The sequence below is a fragment of the Pongo pygmaeus genome, chromosome 16 (genome assembly GCF_028885625.2).
Source record: "Pongo pygmaeus isolate AG05252 chromosome 16, NHGRI_mPonPyg2-v2.0_pri, whole genome shotgun sequence".
NCBI lineage: Eukaryota > Metazoa > Chordata > Mammalia > Primates > Hominidae > Pongo > Pongo pygmaeus.
The window spans coordinates 25,769,803-25,783,708 of record NC_072389.2 but is presented as its reverse complement, the minus strand read 5'-3'; the positions used below and the strand labels follow the sequence as shown (position 1 = coordinate 25,783,708).

Sequence of the window (13,906 nt, the reverse complement as noted above, 5' to 3'; positions counted from 1 at the left end):
AATCTCAGCTCACTGCAACCTCCACCTCCCAGGTTCAAGTGATTCTTCTGCGTCAGCCTCCTGAGTAGCTGGGATTACAGGTGCTGGCCATCACGCCCAGCTAATTTTTGTATTTTTGTAGAGACGGGGTTTCACCATGTTGGCCAGGCTGATCTTGAACTCCTGACCTCAAGTGATCTGCCTGCCTCAGCCTCCCAAAGTGCTGAGATTACAGGCGTGAGCCACCGTGCCCAGCCCCTGGGCCTAGATATTTTCTCATGACCCTTTCCAAAGCCAGATTTGCATCGATTAGTTATATGTATGTGATAGGTTTTTCTAAAGTTTTTTTAGATGTTATCTTTTTACTTTAGTATAAAAGTGCTTTGAATACGCTGAGTGTTAAATACATGTTTGTAGAATTTCATTGAAACTTTAATATTAATGAGAACCATTAACTTTTTGTGTGTGTGTGTGTGTGACACAGTCTCGCCCTGTCACCCAGGCTGGAGTGCAGTGGCATGATCTCAGCTCATTGCAACCTCCGCCTTCCAGGTTCAAGCGATTCTCCTGCCTCAGCCTCCCCAGTAGCTGGTATTACAGGCACATGCCACCACACCTGGCTAATTTTTGTATTTTTAGTAGAGACGGGGTTTCACCATGTTGGTCAGGCTGGTCTCGAACTCCTGACCTTGTGATCCGCCCGCCTTGGCCTCCCAAATTGCTGGGATTACAGGTGTGAGCCACTGCACCCAGCTGATGTTTTTTTTAATTAAAACACTTATATAAAATTTATTTTATTGTGGTATCTAGTTGAGTAAATTTTGACCTCTATAGATTCATGTAACCCCCACCATCATCAGGATGGAGAAGTTTCATCACCTCAAAAGCTCCCTTAAGGTGCTCCTTTTTATCACATGTTCCCTGGGCTCCTACCCTGGCAGCCACTGATCTGTTCTCCATCGGTGTAGGGTATTCTTTTTGAGAATGTCATGTAAGTAGAACCTTATTTTAAGTAACATTTTGAAACCATCTTCATTTACTCCCAGTAATATGTTTGAGATTTATCGGTTGTTCTGTGTATTAATGGTTCTTTATATTGCTGAATAGTAGTATTTCATCATTTGGATGTACCACATGGTGTTTATCCATTCTGCTATTGTAGGACCTTGTGGTTGTTTCCATTTTTCTTTCACAATTGTAATCCTGCTGTGAGCATTTCTGTACAGATTTTGTGTGAATGTAGGTTCCATTTCCCTAGGATAAAGTCCTAGTAGTGTGAAAGTTGGGTCATGTGCTGAACTGTTTTCCGAAGCAAGTTAAGGCATAGTTTTAGATGGTCTTAATGACTTAAAAATATTGTGATCTAAAAAGTTTACCAAGGTGTCAACTGTGTTAAGAACTTGAAATGCACCACTATTTCTTCATTACACTTTTGTTTATTCTTTGGAAAATACGACTTAAATAGCACACAGTTTATTTGTTACCATAAAAATTCTGACTAAATTTAAAGTTATATATGTGTATATAGCTACATATAACTATATGTAGTTATGAGTATTAATACTAATATTGTATCTTTGAAATTTCATGATTCTACCCTATTTATGCAAATGAAAAAGGTTGGTAAATATTTTGCTAATTATTACTTGAACTGATTTTCTGTGTCAGTTTTTGTTCATGTTTATTTCAGATAACAGAGGGGTCTCTATATTTCAATATGCAAAGTTTTACCACCAAACTATTTCTGTACCTTTTAGGTGTCATTTTGTTTTCATCACCAATGTTATCAAATTATTTAACAATCTTATTGCTTCTAAATAATTTCTATTTGTAAGCCTACCTGTACACTATAATTAAATGTTAACTAATGTTTCTTATAGAAGAAGTCATCTATACTACATAATTTTCACTCTTAAGAAACTGATTTCAGTAGAATGGCTTAAAAATCCCATTAGGAAGTTGATGGAATATCATTTTGGAAGACATGCTTTAAATAATTTGATATATTGGTTTCTTTTCTTTTCTTTTTTTTTTTTTTTTTGAGATGGCATCTCGCTTTGTCACCCAGGCTGGAGTGCATTGGCACCATCTCGGCTCACTGCAAGCTCTGCCTCCCAGATTCACGCCATTCTCCTGCCTCAGCCTCCTGAGTAGCTGGGACTACAGGCGCCCGCTGTCATGCCCGGCCAATTTTTTGCATTTTTAGTAGAGGTGGGGTTTCACCATGTTAGCCAGGACGGTCTTGATCTCCTGACCTCGTGATTCACCCACCTCGGCCTCCCAAAGTGCTGGGATTACAGGTGTGAGCCACCGCACCCGGCCAATGTTTTGGTTTCTTTATGAAAATTTTACTGGATCTGTAACAGATATGATCGATGTATTTTATTTTTAAGTTGTCAAACATTCAGTTCATGATGTGTGTTTAACTTTTCGGGGAGGGACATTTGCAGAGACTGACTAATGGTATGGCATTCTGAAAAGCGGTTACAGATTAAAAATTTTTTAATTCTGCAGATGATAGTGTTGAACAAAGTGGAACAAAGAAAGAAGATCTGGATGACAGAAAAAAGATGAAGAAGAAACTCCTACACCTGTATATAGCGCCAAGTGAATTCTGGACAGCTGGGTATGGGGCAAGCAACCAGGTAATCTTCTGAGTTTTGGCACTTTGGAAAGCTTGATCTGACACTCCTTTTCTAAATAACTTGGATGGATTATTAGTAATTTTTTGGTAACAATTTTTTTTTTTTTTTTGAGATGAATTCTCACTGTGTTGCCCAGGCTGGAGTGCAGTGGCGGGATCTCGGCTCACTGCAAGCTTTGCCTCCTGGGTTCACACCATTCTCCTGCCTCAGGCTCAGCCTCCCGAGTAGCTGAGACTACAGGCACCTGCCACCATGCCTGGGTAATTTTTTGTAGTTTTAGTAGAGACGGGGTTTCACTGTGTTAGCCAGGATGGTCTCGATCTCCTGACCTTGTGATCTGCCTGCCTCGGCCTCCCAAAGTGCTGGGATTACAGGCGTGAGCCACCGCACCTGGCCTGTTAACAATTTTTAAAAACGTAATTTAAAAAATTTAAATATTGTGGTAAAATACACATACCATAAAACTTAACCATTTTAACCATTTTTATGTGTACAGTTCATTGGCATTAAGTATATTCACATTGTTGCCCAGCCATCACCACCATCCATCTCTAGAACTTTTGCATTTTCTCTGACTGAAACTCTGTATCCATGAGACACTAACTCCTTGCTGCCCCCAAGCAACCACCATTCTACTTTTGTCTCAGAATTTGACTACTCAAGGTGTCTCCTTATAAGGGGAATCATACAGTATTTGTCCTTTTGTGACTGGGTTATTGAACTTCTTAGGTCTGTGGGGTTCATCCGCATGTGTCAAAATTTTCTTCCTTTTAAAGGCTCAATACTAGTCCATTATATATGTAAGCCACATTTTATCCCTTCATCAGTGGGCACTCAGGTTGCTTTCATCTCTTGACTTGTGTGAGTAATGCTGCTATGAACATTGGTTTACAAGTGTCTTGAGTCTCTGCTTTTAATTCTTTGTGTCTATACCTAGGAGTGGAATTGGTCAATAGATTTTTTTGTTTTTGTTTGTTTTTTTGAGACCGAATCTGGTTCCATCTCCCAGGCTGGAGTGTAGTGGCGCAGTCTTGGCTCACTGCAAGCTCTGCTTCCTGGGTTCACGCCATTCTCCTGCCTCAGCCTCCCAAGTAGCTGGGACTACAGGCGCCCGCCACCACACCTGGCTAATTTTTTTGTATTTTTAGTAGAGACGGGGTTTCACCATGTTAGCCAGGATGGTCTCGATCTCCTGACCTCGTGATCCACCTGCCTCGGCCTCCCAAAGTGCTGGGATTACAGGCGCCTGGCCAATAATGTGGTAGTTTTATGTTTAACTTATTATTTATTGTTATTTTTGAGATTGGGTCTCACTTTGTCGCCCAGGCTGGAATGCAGTGATGTAATCATAGCTCACTGCAGCCTTGGACTCCTGAGCTGAAGTGATCTTTTTGCCTCAGCCTCCCAAGTAGCTGTGACTACAGGTGAACAACACCACGCTTGACTAATTAGAGACAGACTCTCACTGTGTTGCCCAGGCTAGTCTTACACTCCTGGCTTCAAGCCATCTTCCTGCCTCAGACTCCTGAGTTACTGAGATTACAGGTGTGAACCACTGCACCTGGCAGTAGATGTAACTTTTTGAGGAACCAGTAAACTGTTTTCCACAGTGGCTACACTGTTTTACATTCTTGCAGCCGTATACCAAGGTTCCAGTTTCTCCACACCCTCACCAACACTTTTTCTTTTTTTATCCTTTTCTGATGATAGCCATCCTTTTTTGTGTGAGTAGGTACAGCATCTCGTTGTTGTGATTTGCATTTCCCTGATGATTAGTCATGCTGAGCATCTTTTTACATGCTTATTCACCATTTGTATACATTTACTGGAGAAATGTCTGTTCAAATCCTTTGCACATTTTTTTTTTTTTTTTTGGAGACGGAGTTTGGCTCTTGTTGCCCAGGCTGGAGTGCAGTGGCACAATCTTGGCTCATTGCAACCTCCACCTCCTGGGTTCAAGTGATTCTCCTGCCTCGGCCTCCTGAGTAACTGGGATTACAGGTACCTGCCACCATTCCTGGCTAATTTTTTGTGTTTTTAGTAGAGACGAGGTTTCACTATGTTGGCCAGGCTGATCTTGAACTCCTGACCTCGGGTGATCCACCCACCAAGGCCTCCCAAAGTGCTGGTATTACAGGCATGAGCCACTGTGCCTGGCCCTTTTGCCCATTTTTTAATTGAGTTTTTTGTTTTGGGTTATAGGAGTTCTTTATCATGGATGGAGTTCACAATCTCTTCCCTTTCTCCAACCCGGTGAAACCCATATATTTATTCTTTGCTTACTTTATTTTGTGTAATTAAATTTTTTAAATGTGTGATGCATTTTTGTTCCAATTAAAAATATACCTGGATTCTTATAAAAATGTATAGATGATAAAGATTTCACGTGACTGCCCACCCCAATTTCAGTTTTCCTCTAAGAGTTAGCCACTATTATCCCTTCAGCGTGGATATTCAGACTTTCTTTTCCTTGAATGGACATACCTGTGTAAATGTACATATATAAAAATAATTTGTGATGCCAGGCATGGTAGCTCACGCCTGTAATCCCAGCACTTTGGGATGCTGAGGTGAGAGAATTGCTTGAGGCCAGCAGTTTGAAGCTGCAGTGAACTATGATTGTGCCACTACACCCAACCTGGGTGACAGGGTGAGACCCTGTCTCTTAGAAAAAGTCCGTATGTGGGGTTAATAATAGTACCTACCTTGTAGGCTGTTATGGGATCAGCACAGTAGGCCAGGCAGAGTGCCTATGCAGTTATCTTGTGTGTAGTAAGTACCAGCATATACTACCTGTTATCCAGAAGTTTGCTGAAATGTGCCTTGTATTTTCTCTCTTTCCATTTTCATCAGTTTTACTAGAAGTTATCAGTTTAATTGAGTTTTTTCAAAGAGCCAGTTGTTGGTTTTATTGATTTTGTTTGTTTTGTTTTTCATTGATTTCTGTTTACTCTTTATTATTTCCTTTTTTCTGCTTCCTTTGGGTTCCATTTGCTCTTCTGTCTCTTCTAGTTTTTTTTTTTTTTTTTTTTTTTTGAGACACAGAGTCTCGCTCTGACTCCCAGGCTGGAGTGCAGTGGCACCATCTCAGCTCACTGCAAGCTCTGCCTCCCAGATTCACGCCATTCTCCTTCCTCAGCCTCCCGAGTTGCTGGGACTACAGGCGCCCGTCACCACGCCCGGCTAATTTTTTGTATTTTTAGTAGAGGCGGGGTTTCACCATGTTAGCCAGCATGGTCTCGATCTCGCGACCTCATGATCTGCCCGCCTTGGCCTCCCAAAGCGCTAGGATTACAGGTGTGAGTCACCACACCCATCCCTCTTCTAGTTTTTTAAGGTAAAGGCTTAGATCATTGACTTTAGATTTTTTGTCTTTTCTAACAGGTGTTCAAAACTATAATATTAATCTTCTTTATAAGGCTATGGCATAGACTTCAATTTCATAAAAAAAAGAAAGCAAAATCTGGAAAATGTTATTTTACAGAAATGAGATGCCAATTACTTAAAACAAGCTTATTTATATTTTTGCACTAAATATTTTTTCAAAATAATCCATTTCAAGATTATTACCAGTATGTTCAATTTAAATATTTTATGAAGAATAAAAGGAAATAGGAGGTAGGAAGAGAGCATAAAAGTTGATTCACTTTTAGCTTTACTTTTATTTCTTTCCTTCCCAAAACTATAGAATCAAGGGTATTCTAACTTCCTCAAATCCTTGAAAAGGCACATTTATTTTATTTTGTTTTTAGGAGGGGGAGATTTTTCCTAATCTGGCAATTTTTAATAAAATAAGCACCAAACTGCAGACTGGTTATTGATTTGGTTTGATTAATGTATCTTCCCCTTTGTAACTTCTCCTTGCTTTTAATTTTATGGCAAACATTAGCTAATGATACAACAAGTGACTCCTATTTAACATTTCAAATCTCAGAATTCACAGGCAAGGGAAGGAAAGTGAATGCCATGCTGAGTAAGCCAGAGCAGGTTAAATAATTTTCCATGGATATGATAAAGAAAAAACTTTTCTTTATTCTTAGCTGATTCTTAATCCCTTAGAGCAGAGATAATATTATGTGAATAGCACCAGGAAATGGAATGAAGTGTAATGACTGGAGTCTCAGCAGAATTGTGTGAAATAAACCATATGACCAGAGGCCTTGAAAATCAAAGTGAATATGTCATGGCTGTCTGGTATCTGATCACTGGTGAATGTGTCTCTTCTTTACATTCGTGTTTTATTATTATTATTATCATAATCATCATTCATCTGTTATTGTAATTTCTCAGTTGAAGAAAATTAATGTCAGAAATAGAATGCTTTACTTAATTTGTACCCAAGCCAGTGCTAGTCAATACTCATAGAATTCCCAGTGCGCTGTCAATGCACTTCAACCCTTCCTTGTTGAGTCTTTAGTTGACTCCACTGAAGCAAATCCAACTTCTGCTCCCAGTCCTTGTACACGTATGTGAAGAATGCTAAATTTAAACTATTTCTGCTCAATTTTGTGCTGTCAGCTCTTTACACACCAGGCAGAATGCGATCACCTGAATTTGCTTTATATCTTATTTTAAGACCATTTAATTGGAATGATTTTGTGCCATTGTTTCAGTGCAGTATTAAAGTGACATCTTAGAGGTGAAAAACAAATACATTATTTGACTCCACCATTCAATCTCTCTAAAACCACCTTCTTTGCTTTGTCTGCCTTATTTGATTTATATATGAGACATAAGTGTCAATAACTTGTTTTTGATGGGTGCAATACTGCCAGGAAAATGGATATTGTTGAACATTAGGCTATAAAGAGGGGTATGAAGTATAATTCAGATGGGCTTCATGACACTTGTCCCTCATATGACACACATTCTTTTCATTTCCAATTTCATTGGAACAAGCAAAAAGAATGGTTTCCAATCTGTCCCACCTCATAAAAATAGACCTGTGTTTAATTCTTTAGGACCTAAAATTATCCTTTGGATATTGTCAACCAACCATCCAAGGAAAATGTTCCTAGCCAAAGTAATAGAAATCTTCTAGGTATTGAGATGGTGAAAATATTATTGTTACCTTGCTTTTAATGATTGCACAAAATATTACAGAAACCCAAATGTGATGATAATAGTGAGATAGCAGGGTACTTCTGTCCCCTTTTTATTAAATTGTGCCATTTTCTCAGTAGCATACTGTGGTTTGCAAATGTAATACTTTTCTAATAGAGATCTGATCACCGACTCTGATTTTTTAAAAATATAGTTAGGAATTGTGTTTGTCAAAGCCCAGGCCGGGTGCTGTGGCTCAAGCCTGTAATCCCAGCACTTGGGGAGGCCGAGGCAGGTGGATCACGAGGTCAGGAGATCGAGACCATCCTGGCTAATCTGGTGAAACCTCGTCTCTACTAAAAATACAAAAAAATTAGCCAGGCGTGGTGGCGGGCGCCTGTAGTCCCAGCTACTCGGGAGGCTGAGGCAGGAGAATGGTGTGAACCTGGGAGGTGGAGCTTGCAGTGAGCCAAGATCGCACCACTGCACTCCAGCCTGGGCGACAGAGCAAGACTCTGTCTCAAAAAAAAAAAGGAAAAGCCCAAAGCCTCATTTAGTTGTAACCAAAGACAAAGATCTTACATGAAAGATGCTACTTTTCTTTCTTATTATAGTTGATGATGGAGGATAGGGGTTCCAATTAAACTTCTATTCTGGTTTCCATGATTAGCAAGTTGGATTACAAATGCTACATGTCCAAAGCACAGAGCCTGATAGAATGTTGGCTGCCTGAATTTCAGATGTCCAGATATTTTTGAGGAGAACCTATTGAGTATGTCACATCAAGCTTGTTACGTATAAACTAAATTTCCTCACAGAAATCAGTCTATGTTGTTAAATAGTTGGCATTGAGTCAAGAATTATTTTTAGTTCCAATTTACTAGGAAAAAAAAAGAATATGTAGTCCATTTCTTCAAAAGGAGTATTAAAGAAATAGAAGAATGTATAATTTCTCTGTCCTAGGCTTTGGAAAAAAGCCTACATCATATCATGTCTCTTCTACAAATACTAGTTAATAAATGCATAATTCCAAATTTGGCAAAAATAAAAAATACCCTAATAAAAAATACATTATTTTAAGCATACTCAGAAAAGTTAATTATTTTATATTTATATTAACACTTTTACATTTTTCTCCTTCAGTACATGAGTGACTTCTGGGAAGCTATGTAGCCTAGATAAGGGTATGTAGTCTACGTAGGTGACCCTATCTGAACAAAGATCCCTAGTTATAGTGGAGTTATTGGACTGAAAACCAATCCTTAGCAACTTTAGGAAGATTGTCAATTAATGACTAATGTCAGTTAAGCTACGGTGATTGTTGATTTTTTAAAAATATTGTACTTTAATTAGAAGAAATTAATTGAATTACATTTTTCTCTTTTTAAGCTCTTCAATCATCAACAAGAGAAACAGGGAACCTACACTAACATTTACATAAATTTTGTTCTTGCATAACCACACTAGCTGCTGAGAACAAAAAGATACTAGCATAGGGTATTTCCTAATAAGTATTTGGGTTGCTTCGCTCCATCAAAAGATTTTAAAAAACACAGGCTAGTGAAAATAATGAATTGTAACAGCTAGAAGGTGAATTTTCCCTAAAGGAAGATAAGGTAAAGTAGGGGACAAAGTATATTGGGAAAGCAGAAGCTCTGACAACAAGAACATCATTTGTAAAACTCCTTCCTGCTTCAGTGAAACTTTGGTCTTAATAACTTTCCATGGTGATCTCCCCTTCAACCACCAAATTGTTCCTCTTCCAATGGCAACTTTACTGATGTAAAGGTCTAAACATACATAGTTTCTTTAATCTATATCCCCAGAGATTCCTTGAGCAAGTGGATAACACCACAGTAAGAAATCTATAGTTTCTCCCTTTGTCTTAGTAGATTGCTTTAGACGCATTTATAATATTTGGTAATTTCGGTAATGTTTTTTTCTTTTTTTACCAACTACCTTTTGTTTACCTACCTTTCTTTTTCACCATCACCTATAGGACAGTAAAAAATTAGTAATATAGAATAATGTTATTTAGTACTAGAAATAAGAGCTTTGGGATTGAAAATGATATTCTCATTAATGGTGAGATTTTGTTGGTAGATTTCTGTCTCTCTGGCAGTTTTGTAGTTTTGAGTTGCATTCCTTTGGGTTCCCTCACCATATATGCCATCTATATAGTTTAAAATTTTGCCAAAGTATTTATAAGCTTCAAATTTTTTTGCAAGTCTAGTAATAGATTGTCGTAGTCCCCAAGGCACATTTAAAATTGAAAATGGAACTTTTCTCCAAATATTTTTGTACTTACATAGGAAATCCAGAGTGGTTGCATAAGGGTCTTTAAATTTCAGCTTGAATTTGCTGTCACCCTCAAATAAATACCTTAGATAAATGGTTCTTGACCTACTTGTGCTTTTTAGCACTCAAAGCATGATTGTGTATTTAAAAGTGAAAATATTTCATTGTCCGGTTTCTCATGTTGAAAGGGCAGCTAGATAACCATCCTTTACGATTCAAGGATTTGAACAATCACTATTAGATGGAAAAAGTACGACATGTTATACAAAAATACATATATAAATAGCTACAAGACCTTTAATATCAGTAATTATGGCAGCATTGGAAGAGTTGGCTGTCAATAACATTTATATACTAAATACATTAACAGACATTTCTGAAACTTTGACATGGGTTTCCTATGAGCGCTGAGACTCTCAAAGGCCAAATTAGGTTTTACAAAATTATGTCTCTCTCTTTCATTGCCCAATTAACTACTTTGTAAACAGTGACATTTATTATCTATAAATAGATATTTTAAAGGTCAAAGAGAGAGAGAAACAGAGATAACTCTATTTTCTTTCTCTTTCTTTTCTCTTACTTTTTTCAGCAACCACTTTTCAAAAAGAAGAAAGATGAGAGCAAGATTAAGAGAAGGACGAGGAGGAGAAAGAAGGAAGCATGTTTATTTTCTGCAATCTATAAAAGCACACAGTTCATCCAGAAATTGCAGAATTGCAGAGGATTAGATAGACATCATTCTGAAAGTCTTCCTTATAGGTGTATTTTATTCAGTGTTTGGGTCTAGTTATTAAAAGGGACTTTATTTCCACCCCACCTTCTTCTAGAGAGTATTTCAGGATTCAACTAAGGGGTGGGGCAAAGGGAAGTGAACACATGCTTTTATGAGCTTTCTAAAACATCTGCTAGATATACAGTGATCCATTTGCACTTAATGTGAAATACTGGCCTTAATTCACAATTGGGATGAGGAGAGAGAAGAAAAGCACAATTGAGGTAGTCACCTATTATTTATCATGCTATCAAGCCCTGTAATTAAATAAAATCATGGAGACTGAAGATAGAGAAATAATACACTTCTAGTAAACAAGTACAGTGTGACACAGAAAGAGGGGACAAACTATAGTTGTTCTGAGTTAGAACATGAGTCCAAAATGTTGAGTTTTGTGTACTAGATGTAATAATTATTTAAGAATTGAAAGAAAACTCATTTATTTTGTACAAAGCTAGTGGTTTAATACACACCAGAGTATCATGGTGATTTCTGGGTGAAATCCTCCTCTTACAGAAAAATATCTACCAAATTAGATAACCTTTTGCTTTTAGATGGCTTTGACTGTTACAAAGCTCTGTTTTTAATTTCTTTGAGACAGGGCCTCACTCTGTCACCCAAGCTGAAGTGCAGTGGCACAATCATGGCTCACTACAGCCTCACCCTCCCGGGCTCAAATGATTGAGTAGGTAGAAACACAGGCATGTGGTACTACGCCTGGTTAATTTTTAAATTTTTTTTTTTTTTTTTTTTTTTTGTAGCGATGGAGTCTTACTACCTTGCAAAGGCTGGTCTCAAACTCCTGGACTCAAGTGGTCCCTCTGCCTTGCCCAGCGCAAAGCTCATTTTTAATGGTGAGATAAACTTTTACCTTGCTATAATTACATGACAATCCTCTTAAGTTGCGCCTGAGGATCTAGGATGCAGGTGCCACTGGGGATAATTTGTAATACGTCACTTTGCTAAAAAGGTGGAAATACATTTGTATCTTCTGCTAATATATAGGCTGCTTCAGGGTTCTACTTTCAGGTGTTTTTGAGATTGTTGATATTAAGCGTCATGGCTATTTAGTTGCTATAAAACTAAGAACACCATTTAACTGGTTTGTGATATAGGTAAACACATATTTGAGGAAAAGTTTAAGATCTTTTGTATTTTAATAAAATAAAATCAGCTTTGTCTGAAGATTCATTTGTCATACTAATGTATGCAAATAAAATCAGAGTTTCAGTAGCCACTGTGCCTCTAACGGTTATATTCTTTTAATTAGAATCAAGCAATTAATTCTAAAAATGTCTCTATATTTTTCTGAAAGCATTGCCCTTCTTTACCAAAAGCTTTATATGTGTTCCCATTTTATGTTTTAACATGTGAAATAATTAAAACGCATGCTTTGCTTCTTATTGGAATTAATTGACCCTCTTTTAGCATAGGTGGATTTAATGTGGCTCTTTGGAATCGTGTGGCGTGTGGCTTTCTAATTCATATGCGCTTGTTGATATGTCATGTTAGAAGACATTGAGTTTTTGTTATATGTTGACACCTTAAATCCCACACTGCTGATTTACATAACTATGAAATTAGCAACAGCCAACGTCCCTTCTAGCATTAACTTATATTTTTGAAATAGTTAATAAAGATAATAAAAATTTCAAAATGTTACCCAAAATTTTAGTTCTCCTACATTAATAAGTAGAATTAAGCTAAAATTCAATTTCAAATCAACACAACACTGAATGCCTTCTGTTTGTATTTTTTTCTTATTTAATTGAAAATACTCAAAGTGTGGTTTAAAATGACTGCTTTAACATGTTGGGTTACTTAATGCTATTACTTCACTCCTTCCTTTTGTCTTTCATGCTCGAAACAGTATTAGAAACATTACTCATAAGTGATTTTAATCATTGCTTTAGTCCTTCAGTTTTGTATTCAGTCAATAAACAGTTATTGAGTACCTACGACGTGCTGAGCACTGGAAGAATACTCCCCTAAGAAGCTACCAACTCACTCTCCTATAGCATGTTTGAAATAGGAGCCAGGTTTCAGCTTTTGTCAAAGCCACTGCTTGCACCAAGTTAAGATTTGCTTTAGTGTAGTGCTTCTCAAATTTTAATGTGCCCAGGAATCATCAGGAGATTTAATTAATGTCAGATTTATATTCAGTGGGTCTGCAGTGGGACCTGAGATTTTGCATTTCTCATAAGCTCCGGGTTGATGCAGATGCTGTTGGCCTGGAGACCACAATTTGAGGAGCAGGGCTTTAAAGATGTGATTTCTTTGAATAGGTTTGTATGTCCACCCATACAATGGAGGCATTTGCTTTTGCGAATAAAGATTAATTTTTATAGAACCTACACACATTAGTTTCATAATTAAGAATTTATCTTCTTTGCTTTTATGGTATTTATCACATTATAATATCATTAATTGCATGCGTCTCCTTTGCTATATTTAACTTTCTTGAAAACTGGCACTAAATTCTATTTACTTTTTGTTTCTATCGTCTATCATAGTGTTTACTGATCAATAAATCATTGCTGAATATATGCAGAAATTGTTAACACTGTTGATTCTTACATTTAGTTCCCATTTTCCTACTTGCTAAGGGTTAGAAAGAGTCTTTTGCTGACATGTTGCTCTTAGGTTCATTTTTCTACTTTGGTCTAAATTCAGCTCACCTTTCCAAGGAGTGAAATGTTCAAAGTTGAGCAAAATCAGTGTCAGTTATAATGCGAGGTAAAGAGATTGGCAAGATTTTGAAAAAGGGGCAAAGGGAAACATAAAGTCTTGTGTCCCAGGAAAGATAACCTTGGAAATGGAGGAATTGTTAAAATTTCCAAGTGTCTGGAGGGAAGTGACTGAAATCAGACTGAAGTGAGTGGAAGTTGGGCCAAGTGTGGTGTGTACTAGATGTATTAGAGAGCAGTGTCCAGAGTCTTCTTGGAAAATCAGACAATGGAGAGATCATAAACCATGCTGAAGGAGGTGACCTCCGCCTTATTTTCCAGTCCCTGAATTACAGTGTTGCCAGTGATATGGTGGTCAGCATGGTGTGAGCTATAAAAACCATGGAAATAGAGGTATAGGTTTCTACAAGACCCCTGAATTTTCAGAGCTCCAGACACATCCTCTCACCACCCCACCAATAGCCCTCTTAACTTTCTTATTA

At 37.6% G+C, this 13,906-nt stretch overlaps 1 protein-coding gene across 10 annotated transcripts in view; it reads left to right on the top strand.

Annotated features, from left to right (window-relative positions):
- The window catches only part of LOC129014678 (golgin subfamily A member 6-like protein 1), a 112,158-nt gene that overhangs the window by 3,025 nt on the left and 95,227 nt on the right, over window positions 1–13,906 (top strand). For 5 of the 10 annotated variants that reach the window (XR_010124061.1, XR_010124066.1, XR_010124063.1 and 2 more), the window contains exons 3-4: window positions 2,494–2,624; window positions 11,499–11,591. The gene's annotated coding sequence lies outside the window, so the exon portion shown is untranslated. Of the gene's footprint in view, window positions 1–2,493; window positions 2,625–10,554; window positions 10,725–11,498; window positions 11,592–13,906 lie in introns of all 10 variants that reach the window. The other 5 variants (XR_010124058.1, XR_010124057.1, XR_010124059.1 and 2 more) reach the window with 2 other exon arrangements.